This window comes from Corvus hawaiiensis, chromosome 3 (genome assembly GCF_020740725.1).
Source record: "Corvus hawaiiensis isolate bCorHaw1 chromosome 3, bCorHaw1.pri.cur, whole genome shotgun sequence".
NCBI classification, from domain to species: Eukaryota; Metazoa; Chordata; class Aves; order Passeriformes; family Corvidae; genus Corvus; species Corvus hawaiiensis.
In genome coordinates, this window is record NC_063215.1 from 116,496,209 (window position 1) to 116,521,232 (window position 25,024).

Consider the following 25,024-nt stretch of genomic DNA (forward strand, 5'->3'; position numbering starts at 1 on the left):
AAGTGAGAGCATGCACATCATGCTGGAACAGGAGGACATTCCTGACTCCAGGCAACCAACAGGGCAGAAACAGGTGAAACGGATGTGTGGGGCAGAGCACAAGAATTGAAAAGAGGAGGAAGGAACTAACAACAGGAAAAGATAAAGGAAGCAAGGATGGGGTGTCTGGCACTGATGTGGGCTGAGACAGCATGACTAAGTGCCCAAGCAGACCAACACAGCTAAAATCAAAAGGGAAGATGGCCACATTTTCACCATGCTAGGAAAGAACAGCAGATAGTCTGGGAAATCTGAAATGGAAATTATTTGGGACAGCACAGACAAGGCTATTTTTAGAGATTATTCCAAGTATGAAGCTGGGTTACTGCAGTATGGCTGGAAAGGAAGGAACTGGGTGGAATATACACTAAGAAAGACCAACAAAAGAAAACGCTGGTGTCTGCGTGTGGGGGTGAAAAGGAGAGAAGTGGCAAGAACACTGCCAACATTCCAGGCAAGAGCAGAGGGGGGGGTCATTTATTGTGACAGCTCAGGAGTGGGGATGGCAGGGCTCCTGGTGGTGAGGAGTTCAGTATTGCCCCATGCTGCAGACAGACCAGGGGGTTAATGGGGAAGAAGCCTGGAAAGGTGAAAGAACGGATTCTAGACATGAGGGTGGAGGTCAAAGAAAGAGCAGTCTGTTAAGAAGTCAGCAAATGCAGTGGGAATCAACAGATGCAACCAGTTACACCATAAAAATTGATAAAGGGACCCTCACAGAGACAAAAAGGAAATGTTTTGCCATTTGCACTGGCTGGATGAACTGAAGTGTTCTCAAGTGGTGCTTAACTATGGCTGCCACCATCCATTCTGGCCTCCTACAGCTCAGTAACAAGTGGCACACAGACTCAGGAAAGGCAAAGCCCATCAAAATAAAGAGCAGTGTCACACCCAAAGCACAGCAGACCCCATGGAAAGTGAAGGTAACATTTTTACATGTCTAAAACCAGCTTTGTCTTCATCACTGTTAAGCATTTCCAGCATAATAATTACCATTGCAAAGAATAAAAACTTGAGCCCAGCAGGCTTTTCCCACAAGAAAACTGGTCAGCTAGTTCAGACTGCTTTTTTTTCCTGTCACATACCTATTAAATGCTTCAGACTGTTTAATGTGATAAAAATGTCTAGACTGGTTTTTGACTGAAAGCTTAAGGAAGAGCGTTCTTTGCCCTTGGCTAGCAAACTCCTTGTAAGCACAATAAAGTGAATGCTGTCCTTCTGCAGCCCACACTTCCTGCATACATCCAATAAATCCATTGCAGGCATCTTCAGAAATCTTGAGATTTGAGAGGCCAGCCCAGGGAAATGCGAAGCATACAGGTACAACATAGTACATATGTAAATATAGTGTTTCTTTGCAAGGAAAAATCTGCTGTTTATCATCAAATACAGGCATTGCTGAGGAGAAGATGACAGCACCTCTCACAGCAAAAAAACCCCCAAAAAATAACCAAAGATGCTCTGCTGAAATTGATGAAGAGTAAAACACTTTGCTGAAGCAGGCAGTAGAGTTTAGTCAAGGAATCCCAATGGGCACATTAGAAAAAGCGTTGCCACGTGTGAATCAGTGCATTCAATGCTTTGTGGTCCCGAGCTGCCCTCAGTCTCCAGCAGCTGTTTATTTTTGTATAACAAAACTTCTAACATAATTACAATCACTCTAAACTTAGATGCGAGTACACAGTTTATACTAAAAATACCTCTGGCAGTGAAATTACCCAGCTCAACTGGTCCACACCCTCCAGCCCTTTCTTTTCAGAGGCTCTAAATCTGCATCTGTGGAGAGGGCTGTGGTCAAGGAACAGGTGCATCTGATTCTTGTCAGCACGTGTGACTTGCATGGTGGAAAATCAGCTGCATACCGTGGAAAAAGCCTGAGAAGAAACACTGTCCCTGGACACCACTCATCGTGGCCAACTCCCATAGGAAATAAACCTTGCCAAAAGAATTAATGGACAACGTGATGTGAGAGGAACATCACTCTGGCCCGGTCACAACTGGACTGTCAAATCATGCATCGAAGTCCCACTTCCCATCTTCCTGTACCCCATTTGTTCCCAAAGCAGTCCTAACATCCTGAGGATAGTTTTTTGTTTAAAATGCTCTTAATCCCCCTCGAAGATCCTAATTAACTCTTGTTCTCTGTGGTCGGACCATAAAGGGCACTGCCAGTCAAAGGAGTTGAAAAAGAAACAACTGACCACACTCTGCAGGAAAACAACTCAGGGCTTGGGAATATCTATGGGAAGGTTGTTTCAGGGGAGGAAAATGGCAGTTTTTCCACATCAAAAAACCGTGGGCAAAAGGATTTGTACAGTACAGGTAAGGACTGAGCATTTCTGGTTTCCATTCTCCTTAAGATACCACTTTTCCTGAGTAAGTCATAGTATTCCCCTCTGTTAAAAGAAAGAATGTGGTTTTTCAGCATCACCAGGGAAGGTGATTTCATTAGCTTTGGAGCACTTGGATACTATACAGCTACACTGTACAGTGGAGAATAGACCAAGCAAGATGTCAATGTCTAAAATGAATCTTCTGCCAAATAACTACATGCACAAATTGAAAGCTTGCACCAGGGAGGTTGCACGCTGTGGGTTTGTTGTTTGCTTGCTTTCTTAATATAGGGTTTAGATCAATAAATCTTTCCTTTTGTCAGCACACTCTCCTGAAATCTTGGTTTCTGTACAGTCCTCATCCATGTCAGAGGGTGCTTTGCACAGTCACGGCACAGCTGAATTAAATCCCTTCTTTGCTCCATATATGCTTGTGTTCTTTGGGTACCTGAGTGAAATGGCACATGGAGGGAAAAGGGACTAGGCCCAGCTGGTGTTTCTCTGGAAAGCCCCCTGCCATCCCCAGGAACGCTGAGAGTGCTCTGCAAGTTTTTTAAGCCGAGCAGCTGGCAGCAGCCTCCTGAAGGTAGGCAACCAGGCTGTGCTTAACTGAGATACCAGGTTGTTGGCAAAGCTTTTTTGGATGGGAGATAAAAGCAGCATAGGGAAGGGAGAGGATACTGCTCCTCCTGAAACAGAAGTGGCTGGCTTGAAAACAGAAATAACAGATTTCATCGTTACAGCTTTCCTTTCTACGTTGTATTTCTACTGTTTTCTCCAAAATCTCAGTAGCATGGGCTCCTTAAGGGTTAACCAATAATATTGTTCATTGCTGGGTGCAAACTAACATGCATCAAGATTTGTGTGTGAGAGAGTGTGAACTGAGTGTTCTGGTTTAACCACACTAAGGGCACAGATTGGCTCAGTAAACAGGCAGGGTAGTGGACACCAGTGTCCCCAGGTTAAGCGTTACCAGTGTGTGCTGGAGACAACCCCTTATCAGGGGCAACCAGAGTAACCTCCCTGCAGAAACCCCCGGCAAACGCAGCACACAGCTGCTTGCTCAGAGTGCCAGCAAAAATGGAGCCCCTTTGGAGCCATCACGGGCAAGAAAGGGAGCCAGTCCAACTCTCTCTCACTGAAAAGAGCAGTCCTAACCCCTTGCTTCTGCTTCCTTTGTGATGATCCCATTCCTGCTAGCCCAAGTGATCCCATCTCAAGCAGGTCACAGCTGTACACTGGTGGAAAGCCCTTGGTATTTTCTGCTGCTCTCGTGCAGTGACCAGGTCACACAAGAGTCACGTTGTGACCAGCACAAAGGACAGACTGGCAGCACAGACAGAAGCAAGAGCAGCGAATTTTAGGTGGCAGCAAATTGCATCTCACACACACTACTGGGAAAGACCACTAGGATTTTGAAAACTGGCTGACTTTGAGCATAATTTCTCTCAGCTTTGATACTCAGCAGCCCATTTTGCCAGGAGTGTTGATCTAATCTCCCAATCCTGAAGCAAGTTTGCCACTTCTTAAATTTTACAACATACTGAAAACTTGGCTTTAAGACCTGGTTACAAAGCCATTCAAGAACTTGCTTAGTGTAATGATAAAAAGCAAACCCACAGCCAACCGCTACCACAGCTGGTAAGCTGAAACATTTCCAAGAGCCTATTTATTTATTTATTAATAAATCCTATTATTTATTAATAAATTGAACTCAAAACCAGCAGAATTATTGAGCAGAAAAAAAGATGGAAAAAATTGATTCTTAGTTTGTTTTTGAAGCTATGGGTAAACAACTACCTGATGTTACAGTTCAGAATGGCAATACTTGAAAATCAGGTTGAATACAAGATCCTGCAGGTGCTGGATGTGATAAGCAGGGAAACCACACTTTTCATTGGAAATCCAAATTCACATACAAGATAAGGAAGAGTAAGTTACTCAGGCAAACCTATCACTGTGGCAGAACAATCAGATCTAGGAAACAAAGGCTGCTCTTTTCAAGCTGTGCAACGGACAGTACTCCATTACAGTTAAAGAAATAAAACTTCCTTTTGCTTTCAGACCTGGTCCTGACAGACACAAGATAACATTATCTCTATCCAAACCTGCCTTTCTCAGCTGTGGCTGTGTTTTGGAGCAGAAGTACGGAACCAGGAAAGAAACCAGGTTGATACACAGAGATAAAAACTACCTGATGCAAAGCTAACAAAAAGGCACAGCTGTAAATACGAGCTCCAGACATGCTCCCTGAACCCCTCTGACTGCATGTGCCACAAACTGAACTTGAGTTCCATCAGGAAATTCCATCAGCAATACTACACTGCAGAGCAAAGCCACCCAGTCTGCAATCATACCTGCAGCTGGAGTCAAGGCATGCCCCCACAGACCTGCTTTACCAGTGTACTCAATATTGTTTACAAAAACATTCTTAAAAAATCATGTGCTACATCTTTAAAATTTCAGTCAATGTTTTAAAGAAGAAAACAAACAAACAAAAAGTGTAAAAATTAAGGGTTTTTTTGGTTTGTTTTACGTACATGGTTATTAAGAGACATCCCTTTTTTCCTGCATCAAGAGTACAGAGAATTCTTGGAGAATTTGACGCCTCAATCCACCATTCTGTTCACACACAGAAACCCTCTGGCATGAATTAAGTGATGTTTCCAGCTGGAACGAGGCGGTCCCTGAGTGCCAATGTTGCTCAAAGACCAGGTGCACATGAGACATGAGCTGGTAGCAGGGAACCAGCAGCTCAGGAATGTTTTATTCAAACCTTCAGCAGGCACATTTACGCCATGCAGATGTGTGAGTTAGCTCCAAGCCAGCTGTGCTTTACCTGCTTTCTGGGGTGTCAGAACCACCTCACTGTGCCTGCTGATTTAGGCAGCTCCTCAGCCACACACAGCTCCCTGCTACTACAGCTAAGCTGCTTTCAGCTCATTTATAGTGCTTGCCAGGGATCCTGGGAATTTCTACCCATTATGGGATGTAGGGCAGCCATACCTTCTGCTGCAACACTCGTGTGAACGCTGCTCCGCAGTGCATTTACAGCCACCCAAAACAGGTTGGCTGAAAGCCTTAAAATATCACAAAGCAATCAGAGATGATTTTAGACTGCTATTCTCCAAGACTCTCCAGTAACATTTGCTCTGAAGAACAGCCTGCAGATACTGAAACCTCCATAAATCACTCTGTTGCTCTAATACTGATTATGTGAATGCAAATGAATACCTGCTCCGGTGTAACACAGCAAGGCACTGAAAACACAGCTCTCTAATAGATTTCTGTCTTCCAACTATGAGCCCCTCCAAGCAGGTGCACTGAAAGGTAAGATTACTACAGCCCAAGCATGTGTGAAATCCAAACCCCAGGTTTGTACTCTAGCCTTTAAAATTGAAAGTTTTCTTCAATAAATCCATTGTTTAAGGATTACGTTGAAACTGAAACTCAGGAAACTCAAGCAAATTGAACCAGGAAAAATGGGCATTTTTCCCCACCGGCTCTGACCTGTGCTCAGCTTATGCACCACTGCTTAGGAAGGACCCAAGAGAACCCCACAAGCATTTGCAAGAATTTGCAAGCAGTGCTTCAATGTTAACAATCCACTGGCTGGACTCAAGTGACCCATCTCAAGAACACCTCGAAAGGCACGTCAAACCTATTTTGTTCTTACTCTGTAACAGACATAAGCAAACAATGATAAATGGTGACAGTGAACATACAGGGATGACATAAAACTGCTGTGTCGCCTTCGGGGAAGAGCCCAGTGGCTCTGTTGTAAACAGTGGGAAAGAGAAGTGGGATGGTGGGACACCTGGGAGATGCAAAGGATGCAAGCTCCAGGCATTCTGCTGGCAGAGGATCAGCCAGTATCACCCTGTGTGAGACACACAAGTTCATCACAATTTTCACAACTTTTTCTGTTTCTCCCAAAGCCCCTGACAGCACACGGCTAAACAAGAATCTTTGCATCCGTCTTCCACAGAGAATCACAGAATCAATTCTGTTGGGAAAGATCTCTGGGATTACTGTGTCCAACTTTTGACTGAACACCACTGTGTCAACCAGACCATGGCACCAAGTGCCACATCCAGTCTGCAATTAAACACCTCCAGGGACAGTGACTCCATTACCTCCCTGGACAGCTCATTCCAATGTCTACTCATTCTTTCTGTGAAGAAATTTCTCCTCATGTGCAACCTGAACCTCCCCTGGTGCAGCTTGAGAAACACAAATAAAACTTAGAAATGTGACTCCGTTTTCTCTGAAACATCATTAAGGTTGGAGACAAATAACTGAATGCAAACACACAATATGTAGTTGCTCCTTTTGGATACTCCTTGGGCAGTCAGTGTGCACAGTTCCAGGGAGCCGTGGCTGCAGGAAGGGTTTGAAGCTGTAGCAGGAGCAGACATTTCTCATCAGTGTAATGTACTCAGAGGCACCTTGCGTGTCTCGAGTGATACAAACCATCTGAAGCACCAGCAGAATTGTATCTTACTCATCTTCTGCTGGAGAAGGAGGAAAAAAAGGTGCTTGCCAAATGTTTGAGATGGCTGCAGAATGAATCCCACAGAAGAGTTTATAGGTTAGAAAAGAAAAAATATTTAAAAAAGAAAATAGAGATCTAGTCAGGGCAGAGGGATGCTGGATCCAGAACCACTAACCTGGGGAATCTTTAGGTTAAGGTTAGCCAGTGTCATTTGTCTGGCTGTGAGCATTTTGCTCAGCTCTTAATTATACAGCATTTCTAAAGGTCTTTGCATGGTTTCAGTATAAATACTTTAAAAATAGTGTTCTGATGCTGAACCCAAGTATGACAAGCAAACAGTCTTAAAAGATGACAGAAACTACAAACCCAGTGGACATACACCTTGATGAAGAACCAGGTGACCTGGTCTAACTTTTGATTTTCCTTCCAGGGCATCCTGCTTAAAGAATTCGAATTTATGTTTATTAACAAGCCTTTCTAAATTGCATTGCCTGTTTTGTGTAGGATGAATGCAATAGAATGTTACCTCAAAATGAACAGTTCCTAGAGTTTCTATTTCTGCTAAATACAACCTCGGGAGCTATTTTCTTGCACATAACCAGTAGTCAAGAGCATGCAACAGGTACAGATATTGCTAATAGCAATGTTAACCACCTAAACAGGCAGAAAACTAGAAGAACAGTGAGGGATACAGGTGGAATTAACTGGAAGTGAGAATACTTAAGGAAGGTTTCTGTGCATTGTGCACTACATCAGAACAGAAAGCAGGGAGAAAAATTAAAGCCAACTTGTTTCATTTCCTACTCCTGTATAACAAACGTAACATTCTTCTGCTTCATAGCAATACATAGTGACAAAATCTGTACTTAAGTTATTTATTGAAAAAACACTGAATAGATTTCTGATGGGCTGACAATGGCAAAAAGGGGTAAAGCAAAAAAAAAAAAAAAAAAAAAAAAAAAACCCAAACCCCAAAACTAAATTGAAGAGAAAATATTAGACAGCATATATGACTTCAACAACATTTTCTCCACCAAAATCTTATAGTAAATGGTATGATTTTACCTTTATCACAGACTGCTAATCTTACTTTTCTTTAATATATGCTGACATGGAGCTAATCAGACTCTTGAAGTTAAAATTTTTGTGTACATCTGGAGGGATCAATGATCTTGAATTAAAAGAGCACTGTTTGATACTTTCACCTTAATTTCCAGCATATTGTACATACATTCAGCTATATAATCTAACAACTGTCTTTTTAAAAAAAACAAATATGAAGAGGTACAAAGGGAAAATTCATCTTTACATCTCTTCAGGATTAGAAAATTAAATTCTAGTACAGCAATACACTTGGCTGTACACAGCATTATTTATCAGATGGTTGGAAAGCTCCCCAGAAAAACAGACCTCTCTCACAGACAAGAAAAAGGCTATGAATGACAGAAAACAGAGATGACCTAAGAGAATAATTGCATTTCTCACTCTCCAGATGAGCAGTGGTATTAATTTTATATATCAAAGGTCAGTTTTCACCAGAACATCTAATTTGACATTGCACAATTGACTACATTTGTGCTTTAACATCCTAACAGGGTGGGATGGGAGAGCTTTGCTCAGCTACTCCAAGTCAAGGTTTTGAAAGCCATGGACACTCCAGAGGAGCAGGGGGATATAATGATGAAATGTTCATTGATGTGGGCAGAAACACCTGTGAGACTCAGCTAACTCACACCCTTCTGTGAACTCCAGAGAACCATTTAAATGTTTAAATACACTTGCACACTTGGTCCAAGTAACATGTGAAGTCAAAGCACAGCTCAAGTCTCTCAAAGTCTGGTTCTGCTGAAGGCATTTTCTCCCTGGGGTCAAAATTCTACCTGCATCTCCCAGTCCACTCCTCTGAACATCACTAAATGGTCACTAATAATTTTCCTATGATTTTTGACTTGTTTGTAAGGTCAGCTTTCTGACAGTCACAGAGTCACATGCTGCCACAGTACCTATCAAACTATTCCAGGGCAGCCTGGAAGTTCATTCCAAGTATAACATGTGCATTATTGCTTCTTGTCATCACGGGATTTATCCCAAGCTATTTTGAGAATTATCCCCACAGAAGTCTCTACCAGATTTCCATTGCCACACAAGCTAATGATGAAATAAGCACCCTGCTTCTACTTCATTTTGGTGTTCCTCAATCAGAGCTGGCAACATTTCTAATGGTCGTCGAGCCAGAGTAAAATTTATCACCTCATCATGTAGGATCTGCAAGATTTTCAGTTAATTTGCAGGTTTTTTGTTCTTTTTTCCATGCTTTGAATATGCTTGGATCCAAAACCATTTCCCTGAGGTACATTCCAAATATACACAAACTAAATGCTGCAGAGGAATCTGTAATTTATAGTAAGACTTAAACTTTGCTTAGTTTTGTAATTCCCCCTATTAAATCACCTTTATTAGATACTCTTACTGCGAGTGCTTTACCAGAATGGTCATTTCTTGGAAACTATGGCTTCAGTCATATTAAAGACACCAAGACTCCTATTCACAGTGATCCCTCAACACAAGGGAAACAATACAAATAGATTGGGCAGACTAAAATCAATATGAGGATGTCATCAAGTATAGTGGCACATCAGAGTGACTGGCAGCTGCAAAAGGTGTGACCAGTGGTGAACTCCACTTCAGAATAAATACTGGCTTCATTTTAATCTGATTTTTTTTCAGCTGTGCTCTACATGCTTGGAAACATTAACAAGCACAGCTTTCGCTACTAGATAAGATCTTGCCTTTTGGGTAGTTTTACTTCAAATTATTTCTCTCTATAAAATGAGCAAGCTGTTCTAAATTCAATATTTAGTGACTAAAAGTTCCAAAATAACCAGGAAAATTTAATCTTCTGATGTGCTGCCAACCTCATTCAAAATAACCTGTGCTTTAACAGGTTTTAAGATTTAAGATTAAGATTTAAGATTTTTAAATATATGTGCACACAAATGTACACATATGTACAAAAAGTTTATATATATATATATAAAACATACATTTTTGAATGCATAGAGACTGTTTTGAGATACCTCATTGCTAGCTAAACATATTTAGATTTTTGTGCAAAATTTAATTGTTTCAAAAGGATTCAAAGATGACAAATCTTGTGCAGAGGGACAGAGATGTTAGCTTTAATAAATTATTGAAAGAGTAAATCACAGTAAGTTGGTAAATGTCTGATTTCAGGCAGTTTTCAATGTTAATGTACAATAACTCCAGTATCTTTTATTAAATTAAATCACGACATTAGCTTCATGAAAGATGTTCATAAAAGGTCTGTGCATCTTTACAGATAAAAACCCCAAACAAACCAAAACCAACCCAAAACCGCACAAAACCACCCTAAATACAAAACAACCACCAAAAACCCCAAACCCAACGTTAGGCCTTTGAACTGGAGGAGTCTCATAAAAGTCATGTCCTCCATTATTCAGGCCCTGGAAGGGTCAAATCCATTCCATTCTGATAGATGTGACAAATTTTCACCTTTATTGCTCTAGAGGCAACCAGCTCTGCAGGCAACCTATTCAAGGGCTTCACTGTCCTTTGCCCTGGAAAAGATTTTCCAACTCTAAATAATCTTTACTTCAAAGATTTCTATATTTCTTACCCCAGACACCACAGCGTATGGATTTTCCCTTTTCTCTTTGCAGAAACCTCTCAAATATTTTAAAAGCCACTGTTAAGCCATGATCAATTTCCCAGTGATCAATCCTGGAAACTGTAATCTGTCTAAAAGCTACTCAGCTGATAAAATGATCTGATGTAAAAGATGACTAATGAAGAGACCAGGTGGTCCAGGGATCACACTTCCCCTGAGGCTGTGTGCCCACCTCTGGGTACTCCAAACCCTTCACAGCATTTTGTTGCCATAAACAATTACAAAGCTCACAAAACCCAGTAACTACCATTCCTTCAGGAGCCAGGGAGAGGACTACAATAAAAAACCCCAATCCAAAGCAAAACCACACCAGGTATGACTTAGCTTTAGTGCTGGACTTGCATTAAAACCTATATCCATTTCTTGAAGACACCTAGAGAAGCTACATTCCCTTTAGGCTCTTTGAAAACTCAGTAATAGGTATTAATTTAAGATTTCTGGCAAGTTCAGTAGTTTAAATGATTTTTTTTTTTCCTGAAATACAAGCAGTAATTAAAAATACTGATTTCCACTATGACCTATAATCAGGAATTCAGATGTGCAGACTCTGACAAATGACAAAACATGCATGATGTGACAGATAAAATACCAGCCCATGGACAGTGGACAGAAGTGATCCTGAAAGGCTTCCCAACTTATGCAATTTGGCTGGAAGTACTTTGCTTAAAGAACAAGCCATTTTAAGTTTGAAAGAAAAGTGGTAAATATTTTTGCTACATAGTTTCCAGTTTACACAGTTCTGAAACACTTTTCTTCTGTCAATTTAGTCTAATTTGAAATTAATTATTACAAAAATAAGGATGCCCAGTAAATAGGAACACAGCTCTTTAAGGGTTGCAAAATAAACTGGATTTTATCTTCGTGCCAGACTGCTGCTTTTAGCTGCTTAAAATAGAAAACAAATGAGGGACCAAAGCACATTTCCACACAATCCTTGTTACCATTTTTAGGTCACTAAAACAAATTATAGTACTTGCATGAGATTTACTACCTTAAATTTTCAATCCAGCTTCTTTTAATCCTGGATTAAAAAGATGCAAGGACTGAAGGAAGAATGAGAACAACATGAGCTTTCTGAGACAGATTTCCATGCTGTCCCATCTAAAAAGAGATGTGAGTAGCAAGGTCCAACTGAAACATCAATCCTGTGATCTACCAACACTTACAAAGGGTTAACGACCCTGACTACAGCTAGCTTCACTCGGCATCTACTCTGTGTCATGGGAGGGGGTTGTCTTCTGGTATTTATGAGATTGATGCTGTTGAAATAAATCAAAATGGAGCCTTAATCCATGAGTTTGGAAAGACACAGCAAAAGGAATCTCTACTGAGCAAAGAAACACGTGCAACACACTGATCTTCAGAACTTTCAGTTCGTACTTTTGTTCTATGATTGCCGTTTTATGGGGAGCAAACACTATTGTCTAACTATCAAGCATCATGAAAATGAAATCCATTTTCTGAGTTTGAAACGGTGGTATCTCTGGCCGCTGAAACACCGTAGTAAGATGAGAGACAGGCAATCAGCAACACATAATTAGTAGATCTACAACTTCCTCTTGATTGCCAAGGCTTATATAAATAAGATGTAGACACTACTCCTCCTGTCTGAGGATTAAAACATGTTTTGTTTTTTAATGGTATCTAGACAGCTAAAGAATGCAGCTACCATTGAGGAATTTTCAATGACATCAGCATGTTTCAATTAACAGAACTAGCTGGCTAATACTTGCCAGTACTTACATCTATATTTAGATTTATTTGATAGTTGCAGTACAATTAATGAGTGAACACATACCGAGAGTGTTTCCAAGATTTGGACCCAACTACTGAGGAGAAACAGAACCTTGACCAAATTCCTTTTCCTGTTAGCATAAATCTGGCCACATCCCAAAACTTTTTGGGATTTAAATAATTTACACTCAGCCAGTCAAAATGTTCCTGTACCCTAGAGACAAACTCTTTCACAAGAATTTCAATGGGAAATTAAAATACGCTACTCCTGCCTCTGACAGCAGCAAACATTTCAGAGTAAGCACAAGGCAAAGCTGAAAATTACAGTGGAAGGCAATCACACTCATTTGCCAATGTAACCGAGAACTCTACCGTCCTTTTTTAAGTGTAATGAATTTGCAAATATTAAGATTCATGTGATCACTTCACCTCAGCTTAATTACTCTCCCAAGAGAATATCATATGCATAAGCAGTGCCAGCTGTAATCCCTGATTCACAGTTTAAACACTTACGCAAGATCATCTTCCGCGAGAGAAGAGGAAAACCCACATTACAGACGGCAAAATTATAGGAAGCAGGGAAGGTGACAACTCTAGGTTTGCCAACCCTGGAATTATGCTGAATGGTTTTTAACTTGAACTCCTTCTGGAGCACTGCCAAGGATCTGGTATCAAGGGATGCTTTAGAGCAACATATTCCGCATGCAAAAGTGCCAAGAGAATATGTTAGGGAAATTAAATCATTCTGTTCCACTACTCAGCACTCATGGAAGCCTGGGCAGAGGCTGGTAATTAGCTAATTTACATGAACTCTGTGCTGAAGAGTATTTAAAAGAATTCCAGCAGTACAATCTTGAAGGGACAAGACAGCCTTGCCCAACTGGCTCGTTGGCCTGCACACATCCTGTCATCCCACTGTCTGAGGCAAGACAAGCCACTTTTAGCTGCACAAGGATGGGCAGTTGGGTGCCTGAAAATAGCTCCATCTCTGCAATTTGACAGTTAAATATGCAATTTCCTCACAAAGAGTCTAATCACTGTCCCATTTAAGGGGACTGCAAAAGCTGGATCAAGAGAAGCAGTGAATCCAACCCTCACTTCAGTATCCCTGTAGGAAAATTGGCATTATTCCTGGGTTTATCCAGCTATCTTCGGGATTGTGACCAGCAGAAACACCAGGGCAGGCAAGGCTTTAGGTGCCACGGAGCAGCACAGAGGCTCTATGGATGCTGTGATGGTATTACCTACAAGTGGTAAATGTTATCTCTACAGATTTTCAGATAGTAGAGGTCAGGGTTTTATTTTGAAATACAAACGACCTTCCCTGTATTCAATGTTTTACCCTCCCAAACTCCATTTTTAAGCCATCTCATTCCAAGGTTTGCAATGGTAAAAACATGGTAAGGTCTCAGGTACAATGAACCATTTTAACAGCGAGAACAAGTTATAACTGCACATTCCTCTGCTTTTACACCACTAATGATCTGCTCATGGCTCTGCAATCACTGTGGTACATTATCTGTCTATAATCTCATCAATTTTGTATATGAAATGTGCATTTGAGAATTAATAGCCTTTCTGATGATACAGCTTCATATCCTGCTAATGAAACATGAGCCCAAATGCCGTTTTCAAAGCTCCACAAATATTCCATCTAATCTACTATGCAAACATCTATCTTGGAACCCTGACAACAAGGAACTAACTTTTAATGCTTTCATAACATCTGCAAGTTGGAACAGAAAAAAAAAAAAAGAAATGTTATGCGTCAACAGGATCCTCCTCTTTATGGAAATCAAATGCCAAAAGCAAATATGGAATTCCCTCACATGGCCCTGTTGTTTTCTTCAGTTTTCCCATAGAGTTTAAAAAAAAAAAAGTCTACACATAGATTTTAAATAAATTTTAAAAAACATGCACTGCAGAAGGAAAAAAGCTATATATTTCTGCCAGTTTTTAAGGTTCCAGATTTTATGCATGAGGTTCAGTGATAAAACTAGTACAGCACTTTAGGTGAGACAAGTTTACAGCTGTTAATTACCCAGTGACTAAATGAGAAGAGCTGAAAAGAAAACAGACAAGCTTTGGACACAGAGCCATGTTTTTAGGACTGAAACAGAAATAGCAAAGTTGAAGCTAGAGGGATTGTTTTCCCCTTGATCTTCTGATCTTTCTGACAACATTTGCAGCCACCCCCCACAATCCCAGGGAAGAAGGAAGCAATTCTCCAGAGCGTCAAAAACAGCTGCACAGAAGAATGTTCTGGCTTAACTGCTGGAACTCTTCTGTGATTAACCACCAGTCCAGCTTGATGGAAACGACTTTCCAATCATTGTTATCAGGCGTCACTATGTAAGGCAGCTCTCCTCTCCTCTTCCCAAGCTTTGTGTGTATAAGCCCCTGGTGCTCTCACTGCACCTTCCACCTCCCCCTCCCACCCCCCCCCCCCCAAAATCTCCCTCTTCTGTAAGAGCCAGAGACCTTTCTGTCTGCATAATATGGAGCACCTTCAAGGCCCTTAACATGGAAAGAATTATAGCAGTAACTTTTTTACTAACTTCAGGGTTTTTTCCTGTGCAGAAGCAAAACACTCATTTTTATAAACTGAAGAACACAGACACATCAGGATGTTTTATGTTGCTACACCAAAATGTAAATGAAACAACACTTAATTAAAACCAATATTTTCTTAGGAATAGGTAAAGAACTGGCAACTTTTTAGTCTTTGCTATTCTCTGTGACATAAACAATACAAAAATCATGGACCAAATTATTTACTTGATCATAAAAGTGAAAACTCCTGCAGCAAATGAACAGTGTTATGGTGGCAGAGTTGATTAAAAAAACCCCCAAAGTTTCAAAATATCAGATATTAACTTACAGGGCCCTGTTCTAGAATGATGGGATGGCTGCAGAGCGTGGGAAAATTGCTTGTGTGTTGGCTGCACCTGCAGGACTCTGCATGCAGACGTTCATGCTGAGGGTAAACAAGGAGTCAGCCATGCAGCTATTTGCAAACTGTGCACTTCCAAACATCCACTTCCATGCAGAAATGCCGGGCTTGAAGGGCACAACACACACATCCCTGCAGTGAAAAACTGAAATGATGAGCCTCATACTGTGAGACATCCATCAGTAGAAGTCCCAGCCTTCATTCCTAGACCAATTATTTCTGCCAACCAAGATCTGACACTGCTACAGATTCATAGCAAGTGGTCTGATGTTCCTTTTTACTTTGTGCTTTATGCATCTGCCTTTCCAGTTTGGGGGGAAAGAGAAAGCAATTGTTAAAAACAAAAAGCAGCACTGAAGGATTTGCTAAGTATGACCTGGCCATGGAGTTCCCTCTCTTTTCTTCTTTTTCTGTCCAAGATCAGCTGCTGCCAACAGTGGGTGGGGCCTCCCACTAGTGAACAGTCCACCAGTGGAGGCCTGTATCTACAAAAGGCTCTTTCATTGCCAAAACCACTGGCACAATGGGCAAAGAGAAGGGGTGACAGGTCATCAGACAATAAGGAGATAGAAGCAGACATCTGACTGTTCTTTTTTACAGCAAAGTATAAAAACCCCCAACAATATTAAAAAAGATGTTATGCACTGCTGCAAGCTTAGTGATTCTTATCTCTGTGTTTGTCAGGCTGTTACTTTATATTTGGTTAAGTAAACTTTGTATTTGGTCAAGTAAACTCAGCATACCAAAACATTGCCAAACATGGTTAGACAGTAACAGAACCGAGTCAAAAGGCATTGTTTGAAGGGAGAAATTTAGATGGATGGGAGGATACTTGAATATAACACATCAATCAATTATGCAACCATCTGCATGACTCAGTAGATGTGAAAGATTATTCTCCTGAAGGAATGTGCTTAAAAATATATGGAACAATAATATTTCTCAGTAACTTCCCTCTACTCTGAACTTTCTCTGTCCATTTAACAAACATAAAGGTGCTTCAACACTGTTATGGATTACAGAACATTTTATTAAACCTTAATCGCTCACAGGAAATAACAAGATCACAGCCTGCAGTTGTTACACCCAGGCTTCACTTCCCACGCTGAGATAACTCCTGCTATCTGTGTATGAAACTTGCTAACCTGCTATGCCCAGACCTGCAAAAAGACTATTGCTTCATAGGACATAATCCCATAACAAATATTCCCTTTTTTGAAATCAAGTAATACACAAGAGCTGCCACCCTCCAGGTAATCGTCAAGCACTTAGAACTGCATTACTGTAGAACAGTCACACAGGGGCAGATTACAGACACAGGGGCAGATTTTCAAAATGGCCCAGTATTGCAGGCTTCAAAAGAATCTCACTCCTTTTCAGGCTCATGATGAAGTGTGTGAACTTTCAAGTGCTCAGCACCCAGTGAGAACAAACAGTCCTGTCTGTATCACTTGTACAGCAATTGGCCATTTCTCTGAGGACATTATCAAAAGCTGTTCCAGCTTTGTTCTTTTCAACAGCGTTGCTGCCTAATGGCACCAAACATTTCCTGCAAAATAAAGATAGGCTTACTTAGCTTTTCAAAATAATCAATTTGCAAAACTGGGGCAGGGAACATGTGGAATGTATTAACTTGTCCTGATTTTCAGGAGGAGCTGTCAGTCGGTTTGTATCAGAGTAGGCCATTCTCTTCCTGCGAAAGCTTTGCATTTCAGGAATTCAGAAACTGGCCTGGGGGGAAAAAATAAGTCCTTCTCTGCTGAACTCAGACATAAAAGGATCCGAGCTCAGAGATGCTTTGCCACTTTGCTTTCCAAAAAAAAAAAAAGTTCTCTAAAATATGAGTACATTTTGGTAACTTGTGCAAGTCATAAAAGCGAGTTTCCATAGTCTGGCGCTATCCTGTACACCAAAGTTGTTTCAATTGTTGTTACAGTTAAGAAACAAGAGCCAAATTTGCTGAGTGAAGCACAGTAGATGCTCCAGAAAAGACTGCTTTCTGCTTAATAATCCCCTGACAAAAACAGGGAAAGCTAAGACTTGACATTGTTTACTATCATTACTCTTATTCTGACTGTTCTGCAATAGATGTGCACCTTTGCATGAGCTCCTTTCTACAGACAGCTGCTTCTAGAGAGGCAACAAGTGCTTTAGTAATAAAACTGAATTCAACTTATACATAAAAATCTTAAAACTTTTCCCCTCCATTTTTTTTACTTCGAAAAAGTCTTTATTCCCCCATATTCTGCCAAATTCAAGTACTGCTTCTTGACTTCTGTTTTGGCAAACATCTTTGTAAGAACCCCTTAAACAATTAATAGCAAAACCGCAGTTATGGAACTGAAACACACACTAGGTAATAACAGGGAACCAGCACTGCTTGCAGAGCCTGGTTCCCATTCAGGAATTGCTAAAAAGCTACAGAATTTCCATGGTATCAAGGCACCTTAAGTCCTCTAATCCCTCCCATTGCAAGAGCCCTGTGCAAAAATGCAAGACCTTCATTATTAACACAGTCAATTCCTTGGGCAGCAATGTCTCTGCAGTGCAGTTTTAGTCTCTATAATGGTAACAATTTTCAAATTCCTAAGGCTCGTGCCTCTGTTAACCTTTTGTATTTTCCTGCTTTGCCACTTTCCACTGTCTTTGTACCTTTCAGAAAACTCAGCAGAGCTGTAACTTATTCTAGTTTTGATACTCACTCATCCATTGCAAATATACTCTCAGGGAAACGTGGGCATCACCCTTAAGACAAGGCAATTCAGTGCAGACAGAAAATGCCAGGGTTTAATGAAGTAATACGAGAATACATAAAATATGCAGGTGAGGAGAACAGCACTAGAAGCTCTAAGAGATGGTGTATGAGGCAGTACTGAAATCCTCCCTTACACCACACTGCAAAAGCATGACTTCAGCTCACATTCAGCACAAATCAAAAGCAAACTGCAATCCATTGAGAAAATGTGCTTCACTATTCTGTGAGTTTACTAAAATGCAAAGACTTGACTTCTCCACTACATTACAGCCTTGTTTTCTAGCAAACTGCACTCAGATGTTGCTCCTCTGACATCATTAATCTCCATGGAAACCTTAGAATAACTGTTGGCCTGAAATAGGTTCTGTCATCCCAGATCAACTCAAAAGTAGTCCAGCAAAAGATCTTATATCTCATTTTTTTGGCTGTACATTCTTACCATTGAACAGCACAGCTGAAGAGTTAAAATTCCTGCAGCCACTCTGAAACAGAGCTTTCATTCCTAACAATCAGAACATATATAAAGTGAACTATTTTTCCAGCTGAGGCTGAGATACGGAAATTCAAAGATTACCTACTTCTAGAGTAAGATGCAGACTTGAAAAAACCCCAAAAGATGTGTCTATATGGAATTTTACAAGACGACTAAAGCTAGGAGAGCAGGCTCCTAAAAATTCTCTATATCTCTGCACAGCATTATCCCCTTGCAAGAAAGGTGCAGGGCAAAGCCAAGAGATTTTTCTAAAGGTATTTATTAAAATTTACATTTGGGAGAAATTGTCTATTTTAAATGTCTATTTCAAGTGGAGTGCAACCAGATGGGTCATGTTGGGTTTTTCTTTCTCCTTCTCCATACCAATGAAGCCATTCTCTCTGATTTATTGTCCCCAGCACGGGGTCAGAAAAGTTACTCAGAGATGTTCTACCCAGCTAACAGGTCCTCTGCAAGCTGAGTTAAACTGACTCAGAGATTCACTAAATGTCAGCAAAGCTGTTTTCTTGGCAAGAAGCCCTGTACACAAATTGGTTCTACAAGGAAAACATGCTGCCTGGGTGTCTACCAGTGCATAATATGTTTTACAGATATACAAATAATTTGGCTTCTTGTAGACCAAAACTAAGAAAGTCATCTGGAAAAAGGGAATTTGAGACTTGCACAGTTGTGGGTGTCACACTGCACTAAAACTTGCTTTATTGAATGTAATTCAGTCATTGCTATGAATTTCTAGAGCTAACTAACAAATTGCTGTATACATTTTTCTGAGATGGAAGAAATAAAACAAAGACAGAGACAAAAGAAAACAAAGGGGGGAATTAAAATAGTATATGAAGATTTGTACTTATTCATTTTCAACAGTTTTGAAAGGAGTTGCCTCCACTTACAGCTGCAAGTACTTAAGATATTTCCAGAAAAAAACCCAACAAAAACAAACAAGAAATCTCTAATTCCTCAGATCTGATCTTCCCAAGTTTAACTCTTACAAGTCACTCCATGATCAGAGTTTATTTCTGTTCTTGCAGAAACTTTGTTTTATTGCATATTTGTCCACTTTCAAAGCTAATAAAGTCCTGGGGCTCTCTGTACGGCTGGGTTATTTTAGCTACTGCTGTCATATGGTAGAACAGAAATTTCTTAGCATGGGGTTGTTGACAGTCTCACCAGCTTGAGTAACACTGCTGATGGCAAATATCACCCAGGCACACTGTTGAGTCTGGGTTTTTTTGTTTGATTGCTTGTTTTATCTCAGCAGCATTTAGATGTGTGCTAGGCAGAACTGGCTGAACTTGGCCGGGGACTTATTGATACCATCTACACTGAATTTAGGAGTTCATTTGTTAATGAGTAAGCTGCTAAGTGAAACTCCAGAGATCCACACTGCAGAGAAGTCCACATCGATTCCTAAGGGGACATAAATACACCCCTGGACTGGGACCTTCAGGCTGTACCTGACATGTTCAAAGCCACACACTCCCAATTTTGACCCTTCTCCAAATAACAAGAAGAAATAACAAGGCAACTGCATGGTGGCATCCTTGTTACTGGGGGACATCCTGGGGAAAGAGAGGCAAATTAATCAAAACCTAAAGCCTGAATGACGCCAGCTTTACAAGCATGTGGCACAGCAGGCTCTACCTTTCTCTCACTGTGGAGGAACAAAATACACTCCCCTGTTTTTGTGCTCAATATTTATTACAGGGATAGAGTCAACGGGATGCCAACAAGCAGAGCTTGTCTAATACAACAAGAGAGGAAAGCAAACGCTTGACAGCCCCATCTTTTGCTCCCACCAGGAGTTCGTGTAGTTCGGCGTGTGCTGTGCCTTACACTTACTTGCTAACAATGTAACAGCACCTGCACAGTTTGGATTTTTGCCTCAAAAAGAAGGGAAGCAACAAACACTGGAGTTTAACTCTTAAAGAAGTACAGTCAAAGACTCTGCCACCAATGGTGGCGATGAGATGAAACCCAGGGGGCCATACCTGATCGGACCAAGCATGCAACTACACTGTTCTCAGAATATTCTTCTGCAGTTTGCTTCTCAGGAGCTTTGAGCTGTAAGCAGTATTTTGGTGTTAAATGGTTTTCTTGATGAGTTTTCATTGTACCATCAACTTACTAAATTCACAAAAACAAGCTCTAAATAACAGGAAACCAAGCTGACAGATACATAATCTGATCTGCTAACTCTGATTAAAAGCCCAGGCACGGGTGTCCAAGGAGAAACAGCAGTAGGATTGCTGCCTATGCCTCTGTGTATTTTCTTCCAGGTCTCCATCTTTATGATGACCTCAGAACCATGGAATCACAGTGCAGCATGAGAATACAAAACCTTTAAACCAGAAGAATGACTCAGTAAATTAGCTTAGAGCTAAAATAATAAATTGCTGCTTGTGGGGGATTTTTTTCCCTAATTCTGAAAGTCTGGCCCGCCTTCCTTTTCTCTGGCTTCTGCCTCTGAGAGTGAGAAGTTATGAAGCCTTCATAATCCTGCTGCTCGCATAAAGGGGAAATTGCTTGGTTCTTTCTCCCAAAGAGGCTTTTATGAAACATTCAGACTCCACCAGCTCAGCAAACAGAATACAAAACACTGCCTGTAGCAGAGAACATCAAGGTACGAAATACTTGAAGAACAAAATAAAAGGGCAAGTAATTTCTTTTTTTTTAACTGATGTTAAGTTTCACAAAGGGGGTCCTCAAGTTTTTGTAAAAGACAACATGTCCTGGTTGCGTCTGTTATTCATCTTCTCCACAATAAAGTGCCTCATTCTGGTCTTACAACAATTAACTCTAACAAACAGGAGCAGCAGGGAGAAGAAGGAAAGAAAGACATCCACAAAAGACAACTGAACTTCCAAGCACTTATGAAACAGATTGAGGACCAAAAGAGGCAACATCTGACAAAGGTGACGTATTATCTTTGTGAGGCAAAAACTCAGGCTGTACCAGCAGCCTGACATTGCAAAGCAGCTCACACTGAAGCACCAGCAAGTATCAAAACAAGGAGTTTATTAATTGCTGTAAAGTCACTGTGTCATTCTATTACACATAGAAGCACCAGACACAACAACAGCTGAAATGTTTTAAACAAACCCCGTATTTTTTAAAAATTGCTTATTGAATACGAGGTCTCATTCCCACAATTTCCAGCAAGTTCCTGTGCAGATCCCATCCACTGTGCAATCTTATGTACTTAATTAAAATAAGAGAAAGTTCTCTAATACCATTTATTTCAAGGACCTCAAGTGCAGGTTTTTACTTTCAGGATTGCTGTGAGAAAAACTGGACTCCAAGAGAGGATCAAACAAGCTTCCAAGCTACATAAAAAATATGGAAAGCCAGCAAGGCCATCATAAGGTTTAATTACAGAAAGCAAATGCAGTTGGTGAAGATGAGCCTTCATGGGTCACAGAATCTTGTTACAGGTCAGGCACTGAATTCCAATGCTGAAGTTTGGCTTGGTTTAAAATGAATGCTTATTTATACTTCTTAAAGAGCACCTTAAAACTAAGTCCAAACACAACCTAATCATTTTTGGCATTTTGAATCTTAAATAATTGGAGACTCATTTTCTTTTTTAGGATACACACACACATAAGCATCCACATGCACCAAACCACCACTGCAGCTCTGTAACATTACAAATGCTTTTTGAACTCCAGGACAGCCTGGATATTATTGTTCTGCCATAGCCAAATACTTCATTATCCACTTGATTTCTGAACAGCATGTATTCTCCTTGGCTCCATATGAATGCCAGAAATGACTTGTGTTGCTGTTTATCAGTTGCCATGCTATTGTCAACTATTTTTCACCCTTTGAGAATACAAAATCCACCCACAATTTGTCAAGTTTGCATTAGTAAGTTCTGCCCAGCACTAGCTTTATTTTCAGGGAAATGGTAATATTTTTCAAGTATTCTAACCACTGGTTATTACTAGTAACAAACAGATTCAGTTTAGGGATAATCAGTGACACTTGAATGACATGCAATGGCAAAGGGGAAAGCCAAGATACAGCAATACTCTGGTATATCCAGAGAGAACATGGAGCTGAGAATGTGAGATGAGAGAATGTGAGTTGTTTGGCCTGGAGCTAAACCCATTTTATGAGTGAAAAAGGCAATTCCAGGTAATCCCTGTAGAAGGTAGTACTCCCTTCTCCCTCGCTGCTTTCTATGTGTAGACTTCTCTGCGTAGTAGAGATTGCAGAGAAAAAGACTGAAACATTCTCAACTGCCCTCTATGAGATTCACTTGGGTAATCCAGAGCCCCTGGTGACACTGGCCCAGGAGATGACAGCTTTTAGGTAGACTGGCCACTCTGTAGTGATTGTCACACAGTTCATCACTGAACCCCACCCTCATTTCTCCAGGAGAATTTAACAGGTTAGAGACCCACACTACACAGAGAGGCTTTAAGAAAGAAGACATCCAGAGGTGTACCACAAGGAATTGTTTGCAGGAATAATTACTTCCCACAGGGCTTGAAAAATTGGATTTTCTGGATGAAAAAGAAGTACTTCTCAGTGTGGGTCACTGATTCCAATATTTGTTACCAGTCTGCAGGCTTTGCAGCAGTTTCCAGTTGCCAGTGTTGTGTGACACTCATCCATTGCCAAAGAGTTCAAAATTCAACAATGAAGAAGTCTCCCATTTAGTGAGAACAAGAACTACACAGAGCATTTGGCTGATCTTTTTGTTGGCTTGGCTTTGTCATGACAATTACTGAGGTTAGCACGGACCCAAAGAGAGCGAGGCAAGTCCAAAAGGCTTTGTTAAGCTGCACTTTGGGAGTGCTTCCGAAATCCTAGAGCTGCCTAGGCAGCCCTGCTGCACAGAAGCAGTTTCTAACTACTTCTCCTCAGAGTTCCTCTTCACAAGCTGGTCATTTATATATCACAACCCCTGACTATTCCCTCACAAACTGAGCAGGCTCTAACTGTGGAAATAACACCCTTCTCTCCGAATTTACCAAACACCAGTTTCCCAGCAGCAACAACCCATACCCCACACCTTACAGTTGCTCCCCACTGTTCCCTAAGCTTTCTCCTCAGTTATAAAGGTGTTTCTTTTGGGTCTTGGCTGTCTTAAGCTAACAAAGACTTCAGTGGCACTCCCAGCTCCCTGACCTCCCTCCCAACACCAGCAAGTTGTTCATGTCTCTGCAATACTCCCGCAGTGAATACACCACAGAACAAAAAAAAATATGTATCTTTCCTTTTGTTCTTAAGGACAAAATTGGCTCCTGATGAGGTTCACAGCCTGACATTTCCACAGAAAGCAATGAAAATGGTGGTAGGCTGACGTTTTGAAACACTGTAAGCCAATACTGCTGTGAAACACATAAAACCTAGAAACTACATGCTGAAGTAAGTCACTTTGCACTGTGATACTCTTCAGAAATTTCATCATACTAATTACAGGATAATATATGAAGTGATATACCTATATATATACATATATGTATCTGTGCACGAGTTTAAACTGATGCACTGAGAGAGGGAGAGTCTCCATTAGCACCACATTTGCAAATGCTACTCAGCTGCGATCCCTAGTTCATGAGTGAGGAACTTACAAAGGAGTTCTGCACTGGGTGGATAAACAATGGTCTAATTAGACTGATGTGCTGGGAAACTCTTCCTTCTGTGAAGCAACAAAACAAGATGGTCAGTGTGAGACCTGGTGTTATCTGCTAGATCTCGATATTGCAAAAACACCCCTCCCGTAGTCCACAAAAGCACAGTACCCAGACAAACACTTGAGAACAGGATTTGGTTATGCCACTGCTAAATCCTTCATGGGAAATGTTTTGCACAGAGGTTTAGCTGTAGCTGGGAGTGTTGGAAGCTGTGGATGAAGCATCCCATTCCCCACTGCACCACACCAGGACAGCTTTTAACATTCATAAAGCATCCTGAATGATGATTAATAATCATCACAAAGGAGCAGCTGAACAGTGCTGCCACATTTATATCTTCCCAGAATAAATGCTAGCTGATTTTAATTGTGTTTCATGTCTTCCTTAGATGAGCAACATAAACTTGGGAAGATTTCACTCCAGAATGAGTAACAGACAAGCTCCATTAGCACAGGAGTACAGCATGAGAGCTACAAAATACAAGGATAATAATCCTCCTGCACATCCATTCCTAAGGTTTCTAAACATCCTGCCTGCCATGTGGCCAGGCTTCACCTACTGCAACTCAGATGTTTAGCAAGGGCATGTTAGTACCACTGTCAGGCCACATGCCATTCTGTCTGGCATTGTACCAAAACAGAGCCAGAGTTATTCCATGTCCCAAAGAGCTCATGGGAAGTGCTGCCAGAGATACACACAGCTAAACTGAAGGCTCCTTGGAAGCAGGGAGGAAGCTTCCTGCTCTAAAGCCTCAAAACTGCGCCTTGCTTACAGAAAAGAGATTTTAGATGAGGCACTGAAGAAGGATAATGAGGCAGCTCATCAGATGTTGTGGTGGCATCTTTTGCTGCAAGAGGCCACAAAAAGA

The 25,024-nt window shown here is 40.9% G+C and overlaps 1 protein-coding gene across 6 annotated transcripts in view; it reads right to left on the bottom strand.

Annotated features, from left to right (window-relative positions):
• PLCB4 (phospholipase C beta 4) overlaps positions 1–25,024 on the bottom strand; it is a 187,666-nt gene that overhangs the window by 96,576 nt on the left and 66,066 nt on the right. The window contains exon 1 of one of the 6 annotated variants that reach the window (XM_048297149.1): positions 4,201–4,205. The exons of the other annotated variants lie outside the window; for them this stretch is intronic. The gene's annotated coding sequence lies outside the window, so the exon portion shown is untranslated. Of the gene's footprint in view, positions 1–4,200; positions 4,206–25,024 lie in introns of those variants that run through there. 6 annotated transcript variants of the gene reach the window in all.